This window comes from Poecile atricapillus, chromosome Z, assembly GCF_030490865.1.
Source record: "Poecile atricapillus isolate bPoeAtr1 chromosome Z, bPoeAtr1.hap1, whole genome shotgun sequence".
In the NCBI taxonomy this organism is placed as follows: Eukaryota; Metazoa; Chordata; class Aves; order Passeriformes; family Paridae; genus Poecile; species Poecile atricapillus.
Window position 1 is genome coordinate 145,288,319 of NC_081289.1, and position 23,595 is coordinate 145,311,913.

General features: G+C 51.2%; 1 protein-coding gene across 2 annotated transcripts in view; it reads right to left on the bottom strand.

Moving 5' to 3' along the window:
- CTIF (cap binding complex dependent translation initiation factor) overlaps positions 1 to 4,555 on the bottom strand; it is a 147,435-nt gene extending 142,880 nt beyond the window's left edge. For both annotated transcript variants that reach the window (XM_058828214.1, XM_058828213.1), the window contains exon 1: positions 4,421 to 4,555. The gene's annotated coding sequence lies outside the window, so the exon portion shown is untranslated. The remainder of the gene's footprint in view (positions 1 to 4,420) is intronic.
- Between the last annotated feature and the right edge of the window lie 19,040 nt (positions 4,556 to 23,595).

Here is a 23,595-nt window from a genome sequence, read left to right on the forward strand (position 1 = left end):
AGCATGGGGTCCTGTCTCCACAGATCAGCATAACCCTGCCGGGACCCTATTCCAGCATGGGCTTCCCACGGGATCACAGCCTCCCTTGGGCATCCCTCTGCTCCAGTGTGGGCTCCTCCAGGGGCTGCAGGTGCATCTCTGCATCCCTGTGCCCTCCATGGGCTGCAGGGGAATCTCAGCTCTGGCACCTGGAGCAGCTCCTGCCCCTCCTCCTGGCCTGAGCCTGGTGTCTGCAGAGTTGTTCCTCTCCCATCTTTTCACCCTGCTGTTCTCAGGACTCAGTTACAACTGCTGGTGACTGGCAACCATTTTATTTTCTTCTTAAATCTGTTATTCCATCACCATCATTCCTGATGGGCTTGGCCTTGGGGGGTCTGTCCTGGAGCTGGCTGGCGTTGGCTCTGCTGGACATGAGGGAAGCTCCTGGCAGCTTCTCACAGAAACCACCCAGCAGCTCCACCATTACTAAAACCTGGCCACACAAACCGAGTACACGCATTCAAACTGGTGAGAAATAAGAAGCTTGTGGGCAACCACGTGCATCCTCAGGTTGCCCAGGCATGATGTGACACCAGGGGATGGGGGACACCACACATCCCTGCTCTCCATCCCAGGGACAGCCCCACCACATCCATGTTATCCCACCAAAATCCTTTCCCGTCCTGGTGGAAATGCAGATGTTTTCTACCACCATCCCCTGCATGGATGCAACCATGCTGGGGAAGGAGATCAAGCTGAGCCAGCTGCCACAGAGGAGACGCCCTCGATAAGCGTCTGCACGTTATGAAATACACCTGCAGCAGGTTCCTGGCTGACAGGTGTGGCAGGATTTGGTCCTGCACAGACAGCAGAGGCAGAAGTTTGGTTCTGTCACCACAGGTTCTCCCACCACCTCAGAAACCAAGTTCTTCATCTCCTGGATCACAACTGCTACATGCCTCGGGGACAGGGAGGTTGAGGGTTGTCTCTGCAGGACAGGAGCCGTGGCCTTTCTGGAGTGAGCACAAGACTACTCCCAGACAACCTGGGGTGCCTAAAATCTCAGTGGCCCATAGACTGCCTGAGAGGACTCTCCAAGAGCTAACTCAAAGCAGCAAAATCTCAAATCTACTAATTTTCCATTAAAAATTTTCTGCAATCCATTCATGACAGAGACACCACCACCCATTCCTGGCCACTGTTGAGGTACCTCCACAATGCAGAAGACTGACAATGACAATGCAAAATCCAGCAAGCCAAGACTGACCATGGCACAGCTCATGACACAACTCACATCAAGGCAGATGTGAAAGGAACAAAACCACTCATTTTAGCAGGGAAATCTCAATCTACAAAAGTTTTAAGAACACCCAATGCTGTTCCTATTTCGGTCTGAACTGAGCAGGAAACACACTTGTCTTAGGATCACCAGCAAGGCATCTATGTTATAGTGAATATATATATATACATATATATAGTGAATATATATATATACACATATGTATATATGTATGTATGTATATGCACAAAAATGTATATAAATTAAAAAAAAATAAAATAACCAGGGTCTCAAACAAACAGAAGATGATTGGTTGGCTACAGTAGCCCTTCATTTCAGATGACACAGTAATCTGCTAATTATCCTCAAGTGGCAGAACTGCCCCTTCTCTGAGGAGTTTCACAACAACATCCCAAGGCATTTATGAAGATTACTAAACCAGAAGCCTCAATGCTTCCAGTCTTCTATTGTCCTTTCCCCAACCTGATGCTACCCCAAACAGAGCAGCAAACTCTGAAATTTAACACTGGTGTAACACAAATGTCTTAACACTTCAGCCAAACTGAAGAACAGAGAAATCATTAATGGTATTTAATTACTACTTCAAAACAGAAAGGAAGGATGTTAAATGTGTTCCAAAGAGCTCCAGAAAAAGCTGCCCCCAGCCTTCATAGAAAACACAGGGTCTTGCTCCACTTTTAGCTACACTCCCCACAAACAGACAGGACCCCAAAGACTCAACTGAGCAGCAAGAACATGAAATTAAATTAGGTCCAGGAGGGTTTTCTTGCTGCTTTGCAGAGACCTGCGGGCAAAATCTCAACCCGTGACAACTACCACAATTTCACACTCTTGCTGCTGGGAAAAGACCAAGCAGCAGCAAGGATGGTTGCAAGGAGAAACAGGAGAGAGACACACAAAATGAGAAAGAAGGGGAGAGTCAACCACAAAATTTGTCCTCACCAGGAGATCAGAGCAGAGTGAACTCAACCATGCAATTCACCCCCACATGAGGATACGCTAGAGAGCAACAAAGAGTATTATTCTCACCTAAGATCAAGTACTGACGAAGAGACTTCTGGAGATAAAGCCCAGCACCTCACCATCTTCCCTTCCACAGTTTGGATCCAGGGCTAACATCCATCAAGTATGCTCCCATGTTTTGCATTCTATTTTTCATGGCTCTCAGGAGGCCTCCACAGACCATTCCCATCCCTTTTGTGGATCAGGCTGACTCAGCTATGGGAAAAAACGTGCCAAACCCAGACAAGCCCCTCAGGTACCTCAGTCCTCTCCCAAACAACATCACAAAGGCACAACTGATGCTCAGTTCATATCCACAAATAGTCTCCAGTCTTCCATCCAGCTTGGTGCTGGACTTCAGCCCCCAGCTCACCTGAGACAGGTCGCTTCCCTGCATCACCTTCACCTGCAGCAGCATCCAACTGCTGCTCCTCTGCTTTAAAAGCAACCCGAGATCTTATAAATGATAAGAAAAAAAATGCACAGCCTGAGCTTCCCAAAACAGCCACTGCTTGTCTGTGCCAAAGATAACACACTCAGTGCAGGGCAACCACAGCCTACAAATCTTACCCAAGGCTTCAGGGGATAAAATGCAGCACACAGTTTTACTCTTGCACCTTGGGTTCTGTGATGGCAGAGCAAAGTCTTTATGATCCACACAGGGAAAAATAATGTTGGTGGACACGACAAAATGGCTTTTACCACTCACTGGAGACAAAGTGTGAATATTTGCTTGTCAGGGTCACATAAATCATAAGCAGAGTGGGAGGTTTCCTTCTCTACCCCCTGCCAGAATCTGGATGCTCAGAGGATGGTCCACCATCAAAAAAGCCTTCCTAGGTTTTGTAGAGAAGGGAGACTATTAAATGATCTGGTCTTATTTTGGCATCTTTGCATTGAAAAAAACAACCTGGAAGCTGAGTCTATCTTCTGCTTACCCCATCTCTTCAATTTCTATTAACAAGTCTCTTTTCTATTAACAAGCTTCATTCCATACCTGCCTGAGCGGTGGAGGAAGAGCAGCATAGATTACTGGAGAAGGAATGACTGTGGCACCCATGAGCACATGGAAATGGCCCATTTGAGAGAAGCACCCAGACTCTGGGGCACTGAGAAACAGCACCTGCTGCTTTCCAAACAAATGGCATTGCTGCTTCATCCACTGTGGGATCTCACTGATGGGAACGTCACCCTTTCCAGAGAAGCCTGACCCAGGGAATGGCCCCAGAAGGTGAACCTTAGTCTCATTCTGTGGAAAAACAACTCCAAGGACTGAGTTTCGAGGCACGGGGAGGCCAATGGCACCCAACAACTGTGCCTCCAGCATTCAACATTGCTGGGGGCAGCTGCGGCAAAAAACATCCCACGGCTGCCGGCTGCTCCGCTGCCACAGCATCTGTTGTCCCCTACTGTCACCCACCACGGCCCCCGAGACCACGTGCAGCCAGAGTGACTCTGCAGGAAAACGATAACCACAAAACGACAACAAAACCGGGTTTCTGGCGAGCCCTGGCTGGCTACACCCGAATCCATCCCGGGGGCCGCACCTCCCGCGGGGTGGGCGCTGCTCCCGGCCGGGACCACCCCGCCGCGGGCATCCCTCCGGGGCCGCGGCCCCCGGGGATGCTCGGCTGGCACCTTTGTGCCGGCGGTGCTGCTGTGCGGGCTCCGCCGCCGGCTCTGCCGCGACGGGGACGGCGATGGCCGCGGCTCCTGCGGCGGGGACGCGATGCGGTCCCTGTGTTCCTGCCCACGGGGGGCTCGCCGCGGGCGGGGCTGGGGGGCTGCCCTGCCCTTCTCCAGCCAAACGGAGCGGCCGGGAAGCTTCCAGAGGCCGGGAGCACACCCGAACCCAGCCGCGGAGCTCTCCGCGGGGAGCGCCGCATCCCGGGGGGGGGGCCCCACGGCCACGCACGGGCTGTCACCGAGCGGGGGGGACCCCCCCGGGGCGAGGCCGCCGCGACACCGCCAGCACCGAGACCTGCCCAGAAACCGTCTCCATCGGCGGCACCACCCCCTTCGCGGGGTTCACGTCTTTCCAAGGGAGACAAAAGCCGGGATGCGCTCCCCCCGCTGCCCCCCTCCGCTCCCCCCCCCCCCGGCCGGTGCTGTGTCACGTCCCCCTCAGGCCGCGCTTACCGTGCGGGGCCGGGCGCGGTCAGTGCCCCGCTGAGGGGGTCATGGGCGCGGCGCGGGGCGCTGGGGGCGCGGGGGGCTCCGGGGGCGCCGCCCGGGAGGACGCTCCGGCTCCGGCTCCGGCTCGGCGGAGGGACGGGCCGGGGCGGCGGGCAGTGACGCGCCGCGCCCCGCCCGCGGCCCGCGCCGGCCCTGACGGGAGATGTAGTCCGGGGCTGCGGCCTGCCCGCTGCGGGGGGGCCGCACGGCGGGGATCCCACAGCGACTGCCCGAGTGCCGCACCCCCGGGCCTCTGACGGGAACCTCCCGCACCCCGCAAGCCCGGGATCTGACAGGGACCCCCCGCATCCCGCACCCCGCGGGGATCTGCTGCGGATCTGCTGCGGATCTGCTGGTCCCGCACCCCGGGGTCTCACAGAGATCCCCCGCATCCCACCCATTCGGGGGCCTCACGGGGACCTCCGGATCCCAGAGTCCCGGGATGTGACAGGGGGCCCCCGGGTCCTGCAGTCCGGGAATCTGACAGGGAGCCCCAGACGCCCAAACCCTGGGGTCCCCAGCCACCCAACCCTCCAGGGCAGGTGAGAGACCACCCGGGGCCCAGAGCAGCCTTTGGGGTGGTGTTAACCCACCCAACACACAGCGCCAGGGGCAAACACTGATTCGCATGTCCTCACCTGCATCCATTCAGATTCAGTTAAGAGCCGCAACCGTCTCCTCACGACAAAGCAGCACCCAGCTGGGCTTTAAGGAGGGGACGTTAAACCGAAGAGAGGGTGACTGCAAGTGTTTCACAGAATCACAGAATACTTTGGGCGGGAAGGACCTTAAGCTCATCCAGTGCCACCCCTGCCATGGCAGGGACACCTTCCCCTGTCCCAGGCTGCTCCAAGCCCTGTCCAGCCTGGCCTTGGACACTGCAGGGATCCAGGGCCAGCCCCAGCTGCTCTGGGCACCCTGTGCCAGGGCCTGCCCACCCTCCCAGCCAGCAATTCCTTCCCAATATCCCAGCTGGGCCTGCCCTCTGGCACTGGGAAGCCATTGCCTGGCTGCTGTCCCTGCAGGCCTTGTCCCCAGTCCCTGGGCAGCTCTCCTGGAGCCCCTTTAGGCCCTGCCAGGGGCTCTCAGCTCTCCCTGGAGCCTTCTCTTGTGCAGGGGAGCAGCCCCAGCTCTCCCAGGCTGGCTCCAGAGCAGAGGGGCTCCAGCCCTGGCAGCAGCTGCGTGGCCTCCTCTGGGCTGGCTCCAGCAGCTCCACGTCCTTGTGCTGTTGTTGCCCAGGGCTGGGGCAGCTCTGCAGGTGGGGTCTCACCTGAGCACAGGGGCACAGGGGCAGAATCCCCCCTCCCCTGCTGCCCACGCTGGGGGATCAGCCCAGGGCAAGGGGGGTTCAGGGCTGGGGCAGGTCCAGCTCTTGCCCACCAGCACCTTTTCCTTTCTCCCAGGGCTGCTCTCAATCCATTCTCCAGTCTGTGTTTGTGCCTGGGATAACTATCACTCATATGAAGAACCTTGCGTTTGGCCATGTTGAATTTCATGAGGTTTGCATAGGCCCAGTTCTCAAGTTTACCAAGGCCCCTGTGCATGGCAGATAAATCAAGTGTTTCTATATAAACACACAAAATTCTAAGACAATAAACATAAAAACCAGAATTTAAGCACCTTTTAAATCGCTCTCAAGCCTACTGGATCCCTTCAGCTCCGGTGCTCAAAGCACCAGAGAATTTCCTACAAGCAATTTAAACCACTTTCTACTTACCACACCAGGCTCACAAAAACACCCACCCAACAATCATCCCCCTTTTTCTTGGGGTTTGGGTTGTATTCAAGAGGTTAACTTTATTTCTAACCATGGATTCTTTGTTGCTCCCTCTCTGGTTCTACCGTCACACTCATCCGGATAAATGGATCACGTTAATGAACATCAACAGAAGGACTGCAGCCATAAATTCACCAGAATTGCTGGCCTCTGAAGAAACCTTAATTCTACTTTGACAGCAAAATCGGATTCCAAAGATCTCTCTCCCTGCTGTGCTTTATTTTGGGCCTTATCGTTTGCTGGGCAGGTTGTCATGACAACCTGATATTCACCGGAGGGTGGCTGTAATTGGGAGAGCACATTGTTAATTTAGCTCCAGATTCCTTTTATTTTGTTGTATTTTAAGAAAAGGTGGACTGCCTAGATTTTAATATTTTTATCTATGATCATACTATGGTTTAATTATTAATCCAAGTGCCAATAGCATCTCTCCAGTGACGGCTGAGCTGCGGAGCTCACCAGGGCAGACAACGGCTCTGCCCACATCCCTTTTTCCCAGATCATCTACTCACACAGCCTCTCCACATCCCCTCCAGCCTTCAAGCCCCTAAACCAAGAATCCCCAGACCCAGGATTTCACAGGGATGCTTCTGCCTTATGGGAGCAAGTTGGGGGGCAGAAAAAAGGTGGGACCCATTCTTGTGTTAATGATAATTTTTTTTAATTCCAGTGTCAGCTTTAACCTGAAAACAATTAATCTCAGATAGTTATTTAAGGCAAATCGCTCTCTGTGGAGAACACCAGCCCATAATATTAACATGTGAACACGCTGGCATGTGTCAATCCAGCTCCTGGGTGGGAACAGCAGATCCTGGCTGCACGTGTTGGGACGTCTCCATGCACCCCACTCCTGCCCCAAAATGCTCAAGGCATCCTTAGCTTAGAGACATCACAAAATGTCACAAAATGCCACCAAGCACCCGCCTCAATCCTTGCTGAAAGCTGAAAGGTGGCAGGACTGAGGACTCTGGATCAGGAACTCAGATGGATCCTGGATCAGGGCACATGACTTCCAGCCTGAGATTTTTGGGAAATGACCCATCCTGCAGAGCACAGTATCTGTGGGAGTGCGAGGGGGAGCTGGGCTCGTTTTCCCAGGGGCTGTGGGAGGGAGGTGGACAGGGTGACAGCAGGGTGACAGCAGGGTGACTGGAGGTGAACCCACAGATGGGTGGGTGCCAGACTCCGGAGAAGGTGCCGTGTCTGCCGCCTCTCTGCAGCGCTCCCACCCTCGCGTGGGTTTGGAGCTCCCTGGCCACGCTGCTCATGGCGTTCATTATCCACGTGTCCCAGCAGGAAGAAAGGGCAGCTTTCCGGTGACTGGGGACTTTTCTCCAGGAGCTGGCACAGCTCCAGGTCCAAAGAGCAAAGTGGAGCTGCCGATCTTGTCCCCATGCAAGAGCAACCCTGCTCCCCTCAGCTCCTCTGAGCTGCACATCCCAACCTCCTCCTTTCGCCCCTGCTTCTGGTTTAATCCCATCACAGCTCAGAAAGGAGGGAAGTGGGGAAAGGAGAGGATTTCTGCTTAAAAGGAAAAGGAGGAGAGGAGTTGTAAAAGCTGGGGATGGAGGAGGGAACAGAAACATCCTTCTTTCAAGGAAAAGATGCTGTGGCTGCTGTTCTGGGTACCATATGCCAGGTAATAACACGAGATGACTCAGTGTTTGGGAAATTAAATTGGCTCTTTATTAAAAGCATGTATTTAGGGAGGTAGTGAGGTGTCAGGGGAGTCCCTGCATTGCCTTAGCAGAGGGAATTCAGGCAGGCTGTCTGGCTCCTTATGCTGCCGAGCACAAAGTTCACAAGGTGCTGGGACACATATCCGGCCTCAGCATCCTCCCAGGGCTGCTGCTGGGGAAGCACTGAGCATCTCTGGGAAGATCTTAGGAGCTCTTCCTAAGCTCTCTCCTACCTAATTCAGTGGAAGCTGTTGGGTTTCTGCCAGTGGGAAGCGCTCCAGCCTCAAGACTTTTGTCCCAGGAAAATAGCAAGAGGCGGAAAGAGCAGCCGGGGACATGAAGATATTTGAGAGCACAAGCTGTAACTCAAAAAATGCTGTGCCAAACTCTAGTCTTGGCCTGGCAATAGCCTTTAAAATGCCTTAGCAATGGTGGGAATCTGCTGATTCAGAGGGGGAATACAGAATATTTACAAATATTTACAGTATTTACAAATATATTCTTGCTTGTAGCTGGAGTGTGCTGGTAGCTTGGTGCTCCCTCTCTAGCTCAGAGCAAATCTTGGCCTTGGAGAGAGTAGCTGAAGGCAAAATTCAGTGTGCTGTGTTCTGCTCAAATCATACATTCCCTCCATGGAATTCTCAGTTTTACATACAGACAGGTACTGAACAATTAAACTAAAGATGAGAATTCCTTTTTTCTTCCCCAAGTCCTTCCAGCATAGGTGGGATGATGGAGGTGTCTGCCAGGATGGAGGCACAGTGATGACTCCAGTGGGTTTCTAAGAAGTGACCGTGGCTGTTAAGTGCTCAGATGCACCCTCAGAGACTTCTACAGGAAAATAAACACTTAAAATAGTTGGTCAACAGTCTTCCTGCCAGAATTAGACTGATCCTTATTATGGTCAGGCTGCAGTTGAATTGAAAGCAAATAGATGTTCTTTAAAAACACAAATAATAGGCCCACTGTAGGAGCAAAGGACTGGAGACAGACAAGGTCTTTATTCCCATCCTGACAGAGACTGAGTGAGTGGCTCTGCCTTCCTTCCCAAGCATCTGTCCCCTCTTCCCAAGGGAGATGAGTCAACGCCTGGGGTCCAGGGGCATCAGATGAGGAGTTCCAGCAGTCCCTGCTCCCTCGTGGTGTGAGACAGCCTGGCTGAAAACCTAGAGAGAAACAGAGGGGATGGGGTGTGAATGTGGCCAGACAGGGTGTTCATGACAAAAGAGACAGCACTAAGATGTCAATACTCTCTCTTGTACATATATATATATATACATATATATATATATATGTGCATATATATATATATAAACCATGTTTCAGAGCAGGGTACCCACGGGTAAAGCAATGCTTGGTTGTGGTGGGAGGGGAAACTGGTGTTGAAATGCTGAGTGTGGGGACAGGCTCCTTCCCCCACTTCCCAGTTATTTTTAGAAGAGCATTTTTATTCAGCACAGCCATGGGTGCCAAGGCTGTTTGCAAGTCAAGGCTAAATTCACTGGTATTTGGAGGAGGTCTGAAATGGGAATGGCCTGGGCTCCTGGAGAGCTGGGTTTGTGAGCACTGATTTGCTCCAGAAGGATTGAAATCCTGCTCTGATGCTGCTTTCCATACGACAGGTGAGAAGATGCAACTCAGAACAGCTGGATTTTTCTCCTTGACCTCCCATGTAGCTTAAAATAATAGCCTTAATTTCCCATATTTCACATAATTCAGTTGAATAATGAGACTACCTGGACATAATTAATTACTTTCCTCCACCAATTTAATTCACAGCTACGTCTTTGGATTAAAGAGGCCTTAGAAATACAAAGTATGATTATCCAGGTAAGAACAAATTACCAATTTAAAGGATCACCATGATTCTAGCCCCGAGGATTTGCGAAGGTCAGGCTGCTGAGGCTGAGCAGAGAGCTGGCAGAAGCAGTGCAGTGGCTTGGGATGGTGATGAAGGATGTCCTTCCACACCAGGCAAGATGGATTCTGTCAGATAACTCCACAGGGTGACAGAAAACATCTCTGACAGGGACATTAATAACTCCAGTTTTGCTGGAGTTCAAATTAAAGATTGACAAGCATGTTTTGCAGAGGCATGGCTGGCCACGGAATATTACAGTAACCCAGAAATCTCTCTCTTCCTCTGGCTGCAAATGGGATTTTTTTTCCATAATCCCTTACTGTGGATATTAATTGCATCAAAGGATTGTGATGCTGCTTAGAGGGGTGCAGCAGGAAGGAATTGCTAATAGTTGGGGTGGGAGAAGAAGCAGGGGAATTTCATTGGATGAGGGATGTGTAAAATCCAGAATACTGAATGAAGGACAACAGCAAAACATTTTTCTGATGTGATTTTCCAGGGAGAAATTATTGCAATCTTTCAATAAAGGAGGCTTAGAAGAAAGGTGAAGGCAGATTTTTTTAGTAAGGCCTATAGTGACAGGACAAGGGGTGTAGGCTTTAAACTAAAAATGTGTGGATCTAGATTATATATAAAGAAGTTTTTTATAGTGAGGGTGGGGATGCCCTGGCACAGGTTTTCCAGAGCAGCTGTGGCTGCCCCATCCCTAGAGGTGTTCCAGGGCAGGTTGGACAGGGCTTGGAGCAGCCTGGGATGGTGGAAGCTGTCCCTGCCCATAGCAGGGGGTGGCACTGAATGAGCTTTACAGTTCACTTCCAACCCAAACCACCCCATAATTCTTTGGTCTCTGTTTTGGCCATTTCATCGCTCAGTGTCATACTCTATACAGTCAGTTTTGTTTGGTTTTAAGCAAACTGTAGTCTCAAAAGTCTACCTGGAATGATGTAGTAGCAAGAAAGCCAAGCTTTGGGCAAACACTCTGGTCCTGGGTGCATTTTTCATCATGAACAGGGCTGAGAAGGGCAGGCTGGGCACCACAGAGAGCTGGGATGGCTGCACTGTCTGACCTGGCTCTGCCAGAGCCGGGGCTGGGACTGCCGTGGGGCTGGGACTGCAACAGCAGTGGGGCTGGGACTGGCGTGGGGATGATCCCTCAACCCTTGGCTGGAGAGTGGGGGAAGGCAGGATGGCTCAATGGTCTTGGGCTTGGATGTCCTGGGCTACTGGTGATGGCAGATGAAAGCCTTCTGTTTTCAGCTTGTTTTCCTGCTCTGAAATGGGTACAGCTCTGCTTACCCTGCTGGTAAAGCGCCTTGTGAATCAGCTTTCACCCGGTGTAAATCAACACCGTGTTTGTAGGGATAACAGCAGCCCCAAGTCAGCAAGGACTCTTTGAACATCTGCTTCTGGTCCTTAGGATGTGTGCTGGGAGAGAATCTTCTTTGGGAAAATGAGAAGTGTCTCACACTGTAACACTACAGCCTTGTGTCTCATCTCCTTCAGGGTTGTGGCAGCTCCCTTGCCTGGTCTTGGGTTAATCCAGAACCCGGTGGGGAAGAGCCCATTGAGGAGGCCTTCACCACACACCTGCTGATGGCAGCAGCTCAGGTTCCAGCTCCTCCTGCTCCTGGGAGCCCACATCCTCTGTGGTCACCTGCCTGCACCCTCTGTTATCTCTCATGCACCTTCTAATGATGCCTTCCCTGGCCCTGACTCACCTGCTGATATGGAGATCCTCTCTGTCCGGCCACATCCTCTCTCCCCCTACCAACAGAGCCACCAAAAAGGAAGGAGGATTGGCAGCAAACAGCACTCCAGCACCCATCAGCCATGGGGGAGCTTGGAAAATGTGCATTTTTGTCAGCTAACCGTAGTTTATATATTATGTGCAATGGAGAAACCATTAGAGTTACTCAGACTCTGCTCCTCCAAGGGGAAGGATTCACACCCCTCCTTTCACCAGTGAGATGTGATGCCTCAGAGCACCCAAGTCTCTCATCCTCTTTTCCCTACTGGGCATCTCCACACTGTGAAATGATAGTCCTTAACCACATAAACTTGTGGTTTCCACATGCCAGCAGCTCAGGCTGAGCAATGACAGGAGCCCAGGACTTATCCTTTGTCTGCCAATAAAATAAGTGAGCTTATCTTCATGCAGGCTTTACTTCTTATCACACAGTTTTGGTAAAAATACACCCTGCTGGAGTCCTGCCCTCCTTTCCTCAGCAGCTGCTGAGGGCTGGCACCCCAGTTTTGACCCTGTTGCCTTCCCAGTAAGGTGACTGGAGAGGAAAGGGAAATGTTTTCATTCCCTATTTGCTGCAAAAGCTGTTATTAAAAAAAGGGTTTGACATGCTCATGTTTTTGATAGGAGAAAAAAAGAGAGATAACAATATCAAACCACAGGCACGTCAGGCACATGGCAGGTATTTTATCATGCTCTGGCCTCTGGGAATCAGAGCAGGGCAGGTTTATATTAACCATGCTGGGACAAAATAGAGACATTCTGATACCCTCGTGTCTACACACAGGCACATATCAGATGGAAATTTGCAGCTGCCCAAATAACCAACAATGTGAAGGTACCAGCTGACCTGCCCAACACAAGTTATCCTCTCAATGTCTCCTTAGCACAGACATTGCTTGAAAGCAAAACTTCTATTTGTTTGCTCCAAAATACTCAGTGTATGACACCAGAAATGGCAGAAATAACAAGCAGTCTTTTCACCTCACTCTGACTCACACTTTTCACCCCCATGAGCTAGAGTGCAGAGCCCAGGGCACAGGGGCTGGGGGGGCTAGCCTTGGAGGTTTCTAGAGATGGGACATCTGCCAGCTCTCTGGGCAACCTGTGCCAGGGCCTGACCACCCTCTTAGTAAAAAACATCTCTGTATCTAATCTAAATCCATCCTCCTTTAGTTTAAAACCTTTACCCCTCATCCTGTTGCAACAGACCCTGCTAAAATGTTTGTCCCCAGCACTGTACCCAGGTTTGCTAATGGCTCTCAGATTTTCCATTATTTTCCCTAAAAATTCTTTCAAATACTATTTAAAAAAAAAAAAAAGAAAAGGAAAAAAAAAAGAAAAAAAGAGGCAGGCTTTTTTTCCCCAGAGCTTTCTCTGGCAAATAATCTTGCTTTTCTAATATGTCACTATAGTATGACTGTGCTGTACCCCAGCTAGGGACCCCCTGGAAGAGATGACTCCACACCACCCTGGTTTTCCAGTGTAGCAGGACTTGAGGAAAAAAAAAACCTGGATTTCCCCAGGGAAAGGACACAGGGAGGTGGTTTCCTCCCTGCACTGAGTGGGGAAATTTCACTTCTTTCAGAAGTGACAGTAAAACCTGGGAAGATGCTGAGTTCATCTCTGCTTAACTTGGCTCCTATGAATAATTATTAGCAGGTCTTTGGAGCTAGACCAAGAATGAACAGGCACAGCCCTTCAGTCAGCAGATATTCCAGTGCCCCTTCTTCTGCTGCTGAAATAAAATGTCTAATTTAACTCAATTTCCAAATTATACTAATTAAAAAGTACTAGCAGCACAATTAAGTGCACTCCGTAGAGAGAAACTGCTTTTCATGAAAGGCCTGCTTTTGGATTCCAGATAATATAGTTTCCAGCAGATAATGTTTAATTTCTGTATAATAATCCCGTATTCCCCAGCTGGGCTTTGTTCACAGGGGCTGAAGTGCAGACAGTTAGAGCAATAGTAGTTGCTCTTCGTTCCATCATTCATCCAGGGCCTGGAGCTGAGAAAATCCATGATGTTTTCAAGGCGTGGTGATGGGAAATTATTTTCTACAGTTTTAAAGAGCAAAAAAGCCTGGTCCCCTCTCCCAAGTAAGGTGTGTTCCCTTAAGAGGGATTAGGTTTCAGAAAGGAATGAACTTTGTTACAAAACCAGCCTGAATAAATCTTCTTCTATTTGTTCTTTCCAGGACACAGCAATTTTAATTTAACAAGAAATTATCAAGAAATGCAGGTATGCATGGCAGGACATGAAAGATGGACAAATTCAGTTGCAAGCATTTAAGAGCAAAGGAAATTAAGGGTGTGGGACCTGGGGCTGTGGTGGATTCCTCATCATCTGGAGTCTTTAATCAAGTTGTTTCTCCCTTTATTTTGGGTGCATTTAATAGAGGCTTCTAAAACGTGTGCTGGGGCTTTAGTGAATCGGTGGGCATTGTCTGGGGATTACAGGGTGGGGCTCTGTGGGCAGCAGGAGAGAAGACATCAGAGGACACCATCCCTCCTGGCCTTGGCTCAGCAAGCCTGTTCCTGCTCATCTTGGGAAAGATCCACCTGCAAACATCACCCCGGAAACCCTGGATAAATTATTTGGGTGTGCTTGGATGCAAAGAGAAGCGCCAAACCTCGTGGCAGCCCAGTCTGTGGCAGGGCTGTGACCACCCTGCGAGGGCACTGTCCCACTGAAGGGACTGGGGAGAAAACACACATGAAAAATGAAAAAGAAAAAAAAAATCCATCAAAAAAAGAGACAGAATCCCAGAATGGTTAGGGTTAAGAAAGGATCTTAAAGTTCCTCTAGTCCAACCCCCTGCCATGGGCAGGACACCTTTCATTAGACCAGGTTGCTCCAAACCCTGCCCAACCCAGGGATTCTGTCTGGACAGACAAGAGTTTTGAGTTTTAATAGATTTTAATCCATTTGTATGAATGAATGTCTCTTTTGCAAAGAGAGTTTGGACCATGTGATCCTTGGGATCTCTGCAGAGATGAATTCTGTGACCCCTCACAGTGCTGGCAAGCCCAAAGACCAGGTAGCATATAATGGCCACAAGCAGCTAAGATACTTCCAAAATATATAAGGAGGTTTCTGTTTACCATTTTCAGCATTAAATTATAATTTCTCTGTGTCTTTGCCTTTTGCTGCCTGATTCCTGTGGGGTCAGAGGTCATGGCAGAGGTGCTGGTACACCACATCCACATAATATATGGGAATATACGAGGAAGAAATATAGGAAGGATCCACATAATAGAAGGGAAAATATACAGGAAGGAAATCTTGGCTGTGAGGGTGGGCAGGCCCTGGCACAGGGTGCCCAGAGCAGCTGGGGCTGGCCCTGGATCCCTGCAGTGTCCAAGGCCAGGCTGGACAGGGCTTGGAGCAGCCTGGGACACTGGAAGGTGTCCCTGCCCATGGCAGGGGTGGGACTGGATGGACTTTGATGTCCATTCCAACCCAACCCATTCTGAGACTCTCTGATTCTCTGAGAATCTATTATACTCCCTATAATAATGAGAATACAAAAAGCCTCAGAGCAGCAGAAGCTCTTTTTGTCACTGGGAGAACAACACTTCCAGCAAGCACCAGACTGAGGAGCTCTTCCCTGCTGCCACTGGACTTTGTGTCAAGCATGTGTCCTTGAGACCCACAGTCCCATCCTTCCCTATGCCCTTAACATCTTAACACCTGTTTGAGACAAGAGAAAGGAACTGGCTGCCTCTCCTGCCCCAGCAGCACCACATCCCACACCCCATCCAAGGGCAGCTCCAGCTTTGAACAAAGCAGGCATCACCCTTCAAAACTGCCCTGGGCTCCTGCTGCAGTTCACGGCAGGTGAAATGTGGCAGCAAAGTTTACATAAAGCATAGTCAAACAGAGCTGCATTTCTGCCTCTGAGCCATCAGCTGTAGCAGCTGATATTTTCTTGGCTTTCCAAGGGATTTGTGCCATAGTTTGGCACACAGAGAGTAAGTTACAGGAGTTCTTGTGATCTTGGTGAGAATAGGTTCTCAGTACAGTGACCCTGATACACCAGCAGCCCCCTCTGCCAGTCCTTTTCCCACATCTGACCCTCTGCTGGCAGAGACACCTGAGCCAGGTCCTTAAAAAGCATTCAGAGGAGCAGGTCTTGTTCCCCTCACTTGCAGCACGTTCCAGCCTTGGACGTGTCTGCTCACAGAGTTTATTGCTGTTCAACACCAGACCTGAGACACCCAGCAGGAACACAACTCCTGGTGTGTTCACCTGTGTGTTCAGAAAACTAACCTGGAGTTTTCACATTTCTCCACAAATGCTGCTGAAACACACAATTTATTAACTTTTCTTTGACCATTGGACCGTTCCCCTGCAAGGCCAGGTTGGATGGGGCCTGGAACAACCTGGTGTAGTGGAAGGTGCCCCTGTCCTTGGCAAGGGTAGGTCAAGGTGAACTTTAGGGTCCCTTCCAACACAGACCATTCTGGGATTCTCTAATTCTTAAAGACCATAACCCTCAGCATCTCCAGCCATTCAGTAACCATATTGCTGCCATATCCCAGTACGGTTTTCCTTCCTGGACCACTTTTCCATTGCAGATGTTGTTGCCATTATTCCCATCCCACCTTCTGTCTGGCAGCAGTTACATGCAGAATGGACATTTTTCATGCAGAAGGATATTTTTCCTATGGATTTGGGAAGATGGGGGAGAAATCTCCTTTTGTAAAAAAAACCAAAAAAACCCCCCCAACAAATTAAAAAAAAAAGAAGTGTTTTTTGGTCTGTCTTGTGTACAAACCTTTTCCTCCTAGTCAGACTTAAGTCTGGTGGAACGCCCCTTTATTGACTTGCTCTTTGGTTAAGCAAAAACCCAAACACTCCTGTGCCTCAGAATAGCATTTGCTGTTCTGATGTGAGTCCTGGGGATGCTGGTTTGTACCCAAAATGGCACCAACATCACAAATAGAAAGGGCTCTGCTTAGTTGCCCAAACAGCGATGTTTTACGCCCTCTGAGACACCCTAATGCCTCTGCCTGGGCACATAGATGACACAGGACCTCCAGCACCTCCACTGGAGGGGGAGATCTTAGAGAGAGCTCTAAAATACCTCAGTTTCTAAACCAAAATCAAAATCTGTAAGCCCAAACCAGATGTCTGGGCACAGCAGAAAGCAAGGAAACCTTGGAAAGGCACACTCAATCCACACTGAGGTTCATTTTCCCTCTCCAACCTCACCTCTTGCAGCACCCCTGTTTTTCCCCCCATCTCTACCAGGTGGCCTCCCTGAAAGGAGGGAGGGAAGAGGTCTCTGCTGAACATCCCAACTCCAACCTGCCCAGCACAGCCTTGGGTGGGGCAGGAACCCTCCTTGGGAGCTGCCCAACCTCAGCTTTGAGCACAGAGGTTGGTGGAGAGGAGCAAACTTCTGCCTTGGCAGGAAGGAGCCTCTCCCTGCAGAGAGCCAGGAAGGGATCGGATGCCTGTGAGCCGCCTCTGTTGTTTGCCTGCCAGGGAGCTCCCTGCCCCTTTGACCTCATCAAGCTTTAGGATTTGAGATACTCCCAGTCAGCTGAATCCTTTCACATCCCAAAAGCCCCGACCCCCTGGCTGTGTTAACAAAAGCACTATTGCACTGTTGGTTCCAAGTGCTTTACAGTCACATCAAGCCCAAAGCACCAGGTTTAAAGATTACCCTGCCTATGAGCGAGGTGGGAGAAAGATAGGAAGGAGAAAAATAGAAATAAACAAGAGTCAGTGTTAAAACTGAGTAGGGAATGGAGTGGCAAAAAGCATGTTTCATTTTAAGTGAAAAATCCTGTTTCTCCATGAGTCTGCCCATGAGAAGATGGGATTAAAAATGCCATTAAAGGTAGAATTGGCATATCTATGAGATCACATTTGACGCACATTCTAGATAGAAGAGAAAAAACCTGCAAGCAAACCAACGCCATCAGAAGTGGTTGCCATTAACTACAGCATTGAACTGAATGGTCTTTGAATGATCTTGAATGAGTATGTCCTTCAGGAATTCAGAACAGGCAGATCCCAGGCACAAACCACTCAGCCTCAAGGCTGGAGCCCCTCTGCTCTGGAGCCAGCCTGGGAGAGCTGGGGCTGCTCCCCTGCACAAGAGAAGGCTCCAGGGAGAGCTGAGAGCCCCTGGCAGGGCCTAAAGGGGCTCCAGGAGAGCTGCCCAGGGACTGGGGACAAGGCCTGCAGGGACAGCAGCCAGGCAATGGCTTCCCAGTGCCAGAGGGCAGGCCCAGCTGGGATATTGGGAAGGAATTGCTGGCTGGGAGGGTGGGCAGGCCCTGGCACAGGGTGCCCAGAGCAGCTGGGGCTGGCCCTGGATCCCTGCAGTGTCCAAGGCCAGGCTGGACAGGGCTTGGAGCAGCCTGGGACACTGGAAGGTGTCCCTGCCCATGGCAGGGGGTTGGTTGAACTAGGTGATCTTTGAAGCTCTTTTCCAACGCAAACAACTCTGTGAGTTCCTGTTCTCACTGTAGCTCAACAGCTCCAAGAGAGGATTTTACCTATTACCTATTAAACAACAGAGCTGGAAGCAAACAACTTCCTCCCCAAGGGCCTGTGGTGCTGTACTCCCTGGGAGGGGCCAAGACAGATAATTGCTCCCTAAAAATTAGACTTTACTCTCAGCATACCCCCTACAAATAGCCCATCCAGGACAGCCTTGATCCTCAGGTTCTCCTGGCAAACCTACTCCAGCTGTGGCAAGTGCTCTGTGCATGGGTGGGCAGAGGAGAACTGCCTCCCTCATGGGTGGAGAGGCAGGACAAGAGGGACAGGAAAAAGCTGTTAAATCAGTGTATTTGGTATTTGCTGCCCTCTGAGCAGAGCCTTTGGTACCTTTGGTACCTGGCAGAGGCAGCTTGGCATCAATTGGTCATCACTGGGTCTCTGACACCACAGCACACCCCACACAGCCCATCCCTGTCCTGTACCAGCTATTCCATCTGCAACAGATGGATTGCAAGTCGGCTTGTGCCTGGTGCTTTTCCAGCTTAGTGCTTCCCCATCCACATTTTCCTGCATCCCAGCAGCCTCCCCATCCTGATGCTCCACATCCTGGTGCTCTGTAATCCCCCCTGTCCTACTGTTCCTGCAGCCCAGTGCATTCCAGGATACCTTCCCCACTCTTGGTGCTCCTTCATCCTGGTGTTCACCCCATCCCAGAAGTCTCATCCTGGTGCATCCATTCCAGTACCTCCATTCCAGACCACATCCCAGTGTTCCTGCATCCTGGTGTGCTTGCATCCCAGTATTTTTCTCCATCCTGGTTCTCCTTTGTGCTGGCACTCACCTCATACCAGTCCCACTAACACAATACCACTATTCCAGTGTCCCCATCCCAGTATTCCCATCCTGGTTCCCTCATCCCAGTACCTTTATCCCAGTATCCTCATCCCAATACCATCATTCCAGTACTCCCACTGCAGTTCCTAATCCCATTAATTAATTAATTAACTGTTCCCCTGTCCCAGTTCCCCCATCCAAGTTCTCCCATCCCTGTACCTTCATCCCAGTTCCCCCATCCTTGTACCCCTTCCCATTTCCCACATCCCAGTATCCCCATTCCAATACCCCCATCCTTTTTTCCCATCCCTATACTCCATCCCTGTTCCCCCATTGCAAAACATCCATCTCAGTATCCCAATCCCAGTATTCCTATCCCAGTACTCCCATCCCAGTATTCCTGTCCCTGCATCCCCTTCCCAATATTCCCATCCCAGTATTCCCATCCCTGTTCCCCCATCCCTGTTCCCCCATCCCAGTATTCCCATTCCGGTATTCCTGTCCCTGTTTTGCCATCCCAATATTCACATCCCTGTTCCCCCATCCCTGTATTCCCATCCCAGCATTCCCATCCCAATATTCCCATCCCTGTACTCCCATCCCGGTATTCCTGTCCCTGTTCCCCCATCCCTGTATTCCCATCCCAGCATTCCCATCCCAATATTCCCATCCCAATATTCCCATCCCGGTATTCCCATCCCAATATTCCCATCCCAATATTCCCATCCCAATATTCCCATCCCTGTATTCCCATCCCAGCATTCCCATCCCAATATTCCCATCCCAATATTCCCATCCCAGCATTCCCATCCCAATATTCCCATCCCAATATTCCCATCCCAATATTCCCATCCCAGCATTCCCATCCCAGCATTCCCATCCCAATATTCCCATCCCAATATTCCCATCCCAGCATTCCCATCCCAATATTCCCATCCAAATATTCCCATCCCAATATTCCCATCCCGGTATTCCCATCCCAATATTCCCATCCCGGTATTCCCATCCCAATATTCCCATCCCGGTATTCCCATCCCAATATTCCCATCCCAATATTCCCATCCAAATATTCCCATCCCAATATTCCCATCCCTGTATTCCCATCCCAGCATTCCCATCCCAATATTCCCATCCCAATATTCCCATCCCAGCATTCCCATCCCAATATTCCCATCCCAATATTCCCATCCCAATATTCCCATCCCAGCATTCCCATCCCAATATTCCCATCCCAATATTCCCATCCCAATATTCCCATCCCAGCATTCCCATCCCAATATTCCCATCCCAATATTCCCATCCCAATATTCCCATCCCAGCATTCCCATCCCAATATTCCCATCCCAATATTCCCATCCCAATATTCCCATCCCGGTATTCCCATCCCAATATTCCCATCCCAATATTCCCATCCCAATATTCCCATCCCGGTATTCCCATCCCAATATTCCCATCCCAATATTCCCATCCCAATATTCCCATCCCAGCATTCCCATCCAAATATTCCCATCCCAATATTCCCATCCCAATATTCCCATCCCAGCATTCCCATCCCAATATTCCCATCCCAATATTCCCATCCCAGCATTCCCATCCCAATATTCCCATCCCAATATTCCCATCCCAATATTCCCATCCCAATATTCCCATCCCAGCATTCCCATCCCAATATTCCCATCCCAATATTCCCATCCCAATATTCCCATCCCAGCATTCCCATCCCAATATTCCCATCCCGGTATTCCCATCCCAATATTCCCATCCCAATATTCCCATCCCGGTATTCCCATCCCAGCATTCCCATCCCTGTATTCCCATCCCAATATTCCCATCCCAATATTCCCATCCCAATATTCCCATCCCAGCATTCCCATCCCAATATTCCCATCCCAATATTCCCATCCCAATATTCCCATCCCGGTATTCCCATCCCAATATTCCCATCCCAGCATTCCCATCCCAATATTCCCATCCCAATATTCCCATCCCAATATTCCCATCCCAATATTCCCATCCCAATATTCCCATCCCAGCATTCCCATCCCAATATTCCCATCCCAATATTCCCATCCCAATATTCCCATCCCAATATTCCCATCCCAATATTCCCATCCCAGCATTCCCATCCCAATATTCCCATCCCAATATTCCCATCCCAATATTCCCATCCCAATATTCCCATCCCAATATTCCCATCCCAATATTCCCATCCCAATATTCCCATCCCAGCATTCCCATCCCAATATTCCCATCCCAATATTCCCATCCCAATATTCCCATCCCAATATTCCCATCCCGGTATTCCCGTCCCTGTTCCCCCATCCCGGTCCCGCCCCTCCCGGTAGCGCAGGCCGGTGACGCTGTGGCTCCCTCTGGTGGCGGCTGCCGGAGTCCGCAGGCAGCGCCTCCGTCCGATCCCACAACCCCTGCCTGAGCCCCCAAATCCCTGCCTGAACCCCCAAATCCCTGCCTGAACCCCCAAACCCCTGCCTGAACCCCCAAATCCCTGCCTGAACCCCCAAACCCCTGCCTGAACCCCCAAATCCCTGCCTGAACCCCCAAACCCCTGCCTGAACCCCCAAACCCCTGCCTGAACCCACAAACCCCTGCCTGAACCCCCAAATCCCTGCCTGAACCCACAAACCCCTGCCTGAACCCCCAAATCCCTGCCTGAACCCCCAAACCCCTGCCTGAACCTCCAAATCCCTGCCTGAACCCCCAAACCCCTGCCTGAACCCCCAAATCCCTGCCTGAACCCCCAAACCCCTGCCTGAACCCCCAAATCCCTGCCTGAACCCCCAAACCCCGGCCTGAACCTCCAAATCCCTGCCTGAACCCCCAAACCCCTGCCTGAACCCCCAAATCCCCGCCTGAACCTCCAAACCCCTGCCTGAACCCCCAAACCTCAGCCTGTCCCCAAACCTCTGCCTGAATAGCCAAACCCCTGCATGCCCCCCAAATCTCTGCCTGAAACTCCAAACCTCTTCCTGAACCCCAAAACCCCTGCCTACATCTCCCAAACCTTCCCTACAGCAGAGGGATGATGCCTATGGGACCTCACAGCGTTATGGAATATCCCATGGGAAGATTGTAGAATCGTGGAATCATTTAGGCTGGAAAAGCCTTCCAAGACCAGTGAGTTCAACCATTCTCCCAGCTCTGCCCAGGCCACCACTGACCCATGTCCCCAAGTGCCACATCCACATGGCTTTCAAATCCCTCCAAGGGTGGGGACTCCACCACTGCCCTGGGAGCTGGGCCAGGCCTGGACAGCCCTTTCCATGGAGGAATTTTGTCAGTCCCTGCCCTGGCCCAGCCTGAGGCCGTTCCCTCTCCTCCTGTCCCTGTTCCCTGGCAGCACAGCCCGACCCCCCCGGCTGTCCCCTCCTGCCAGGGACTTGTGCAGAGCCACAAGGGCCCCCTGAGCCTCCTTTTCTCCAGGCTGAGCCCCTTTCCCAGCTCCCTCAGCCGCTCCTGGGGCTCCAGCCCCTTCCCCAGCTCCGTTCCCTGCCCTGGACACGCTCCAGCCCCTCGGTGTCTCTCCTGTGCTGAGGGGCCCAGAGCTGTCCCAGGCTGGCACAGGGGACGGGCCCTGCCCTGGGGCTGTGTCACACCTGGCTGCCACAGCCCAGGGGCCACTGGCCTCTTGCCCACCTGGCCACCCCTGGGCTCATTTCCACTGTCACCAGCACCCCACAGCCTTTCCCAGCTTTCCAGCCTCTCTGCTCCAGCCTGGAGCATTCCCTGGGATTGGTGACCGAAGGGCAGGACCCAGCACGTTGGCCTTGTTGGCCCTCATCCCACTGGCCTCATCCCATGGATCCAGCCTGTCCAGGTCCTTCTGCAGAGCCCTCCTGTCCTCCAGCACATTAAGACTCCCACCCAAATTGTGTCACCTACAAACTGACTGAGGGTGGCCTCCATCCCCTCATCCAGATTGTTGATAAAGGGAGGAGAGTGGAAATGTCATTGAGGGTGGTGGGAATGGGAACACGGTTTGTGCGTTTCCAGCCATCCCTGGGGATAAGATTTCTTGCTTGGAGCTTTAACAGGTAGCACTCCTGTTTTGGGGGAAAAGTTTGGGAAAGGGAATGGGCAGCAGGCAAAATGCACCAGAAAATCCCACTGCACCTGCTCCATTTCCAGCTGCCACAACTGGCAGGCTGGATGAATCTGGACATTCCAGATGCTGAGGCAGCTCCCATCAGTCCACAGATGTTCACCAGTGAGATTTCAGCACCCAGCCAGAGTCCTGAGCTCCTGAGAGCGGTTTAGGGGTTGTTTCCCCTGCCCAAGGCACCCTGAGGGTGAAGGCATCCCTGTAAGATCTCTCCAGAGTTCACTGTGGTCAGATCCATTGCAGACCAGGTGTCAGCCTGGCTGCAAAAAGCTGCAGAGCTCAGGGTGGAACAGCAGCCTCTGCCTCCACCATGAGGACAGGGTCACCTCCTAATTCTTTGAGGCTGGGGACTGCTTGGGAAAATGCCTGGAACAGCACATGAAGAAGTGACCAAGCTTCCAGCAGCCATGAATGTGCATTGGATGCAGCTCCCACTGCATTTTCCTCTGGCCAGCCCTTTCTCCAGGAACGCAGCTTAGGGCCTTTCTGAAGCCAGGTTGGAGAGGAGAAGGCAGAGACACTCTGGAGCAGCAAGTTCCATAGCTGCTTCTTCACAAGAAGATACTTCAAAATTCGTTTTAACTTGCTCCTTAACATCCTATCTTATTCTTCCCCTGGAAGTAATGAGTATTTTGTTCTCCGGGGGCTGTCTCCATACCTG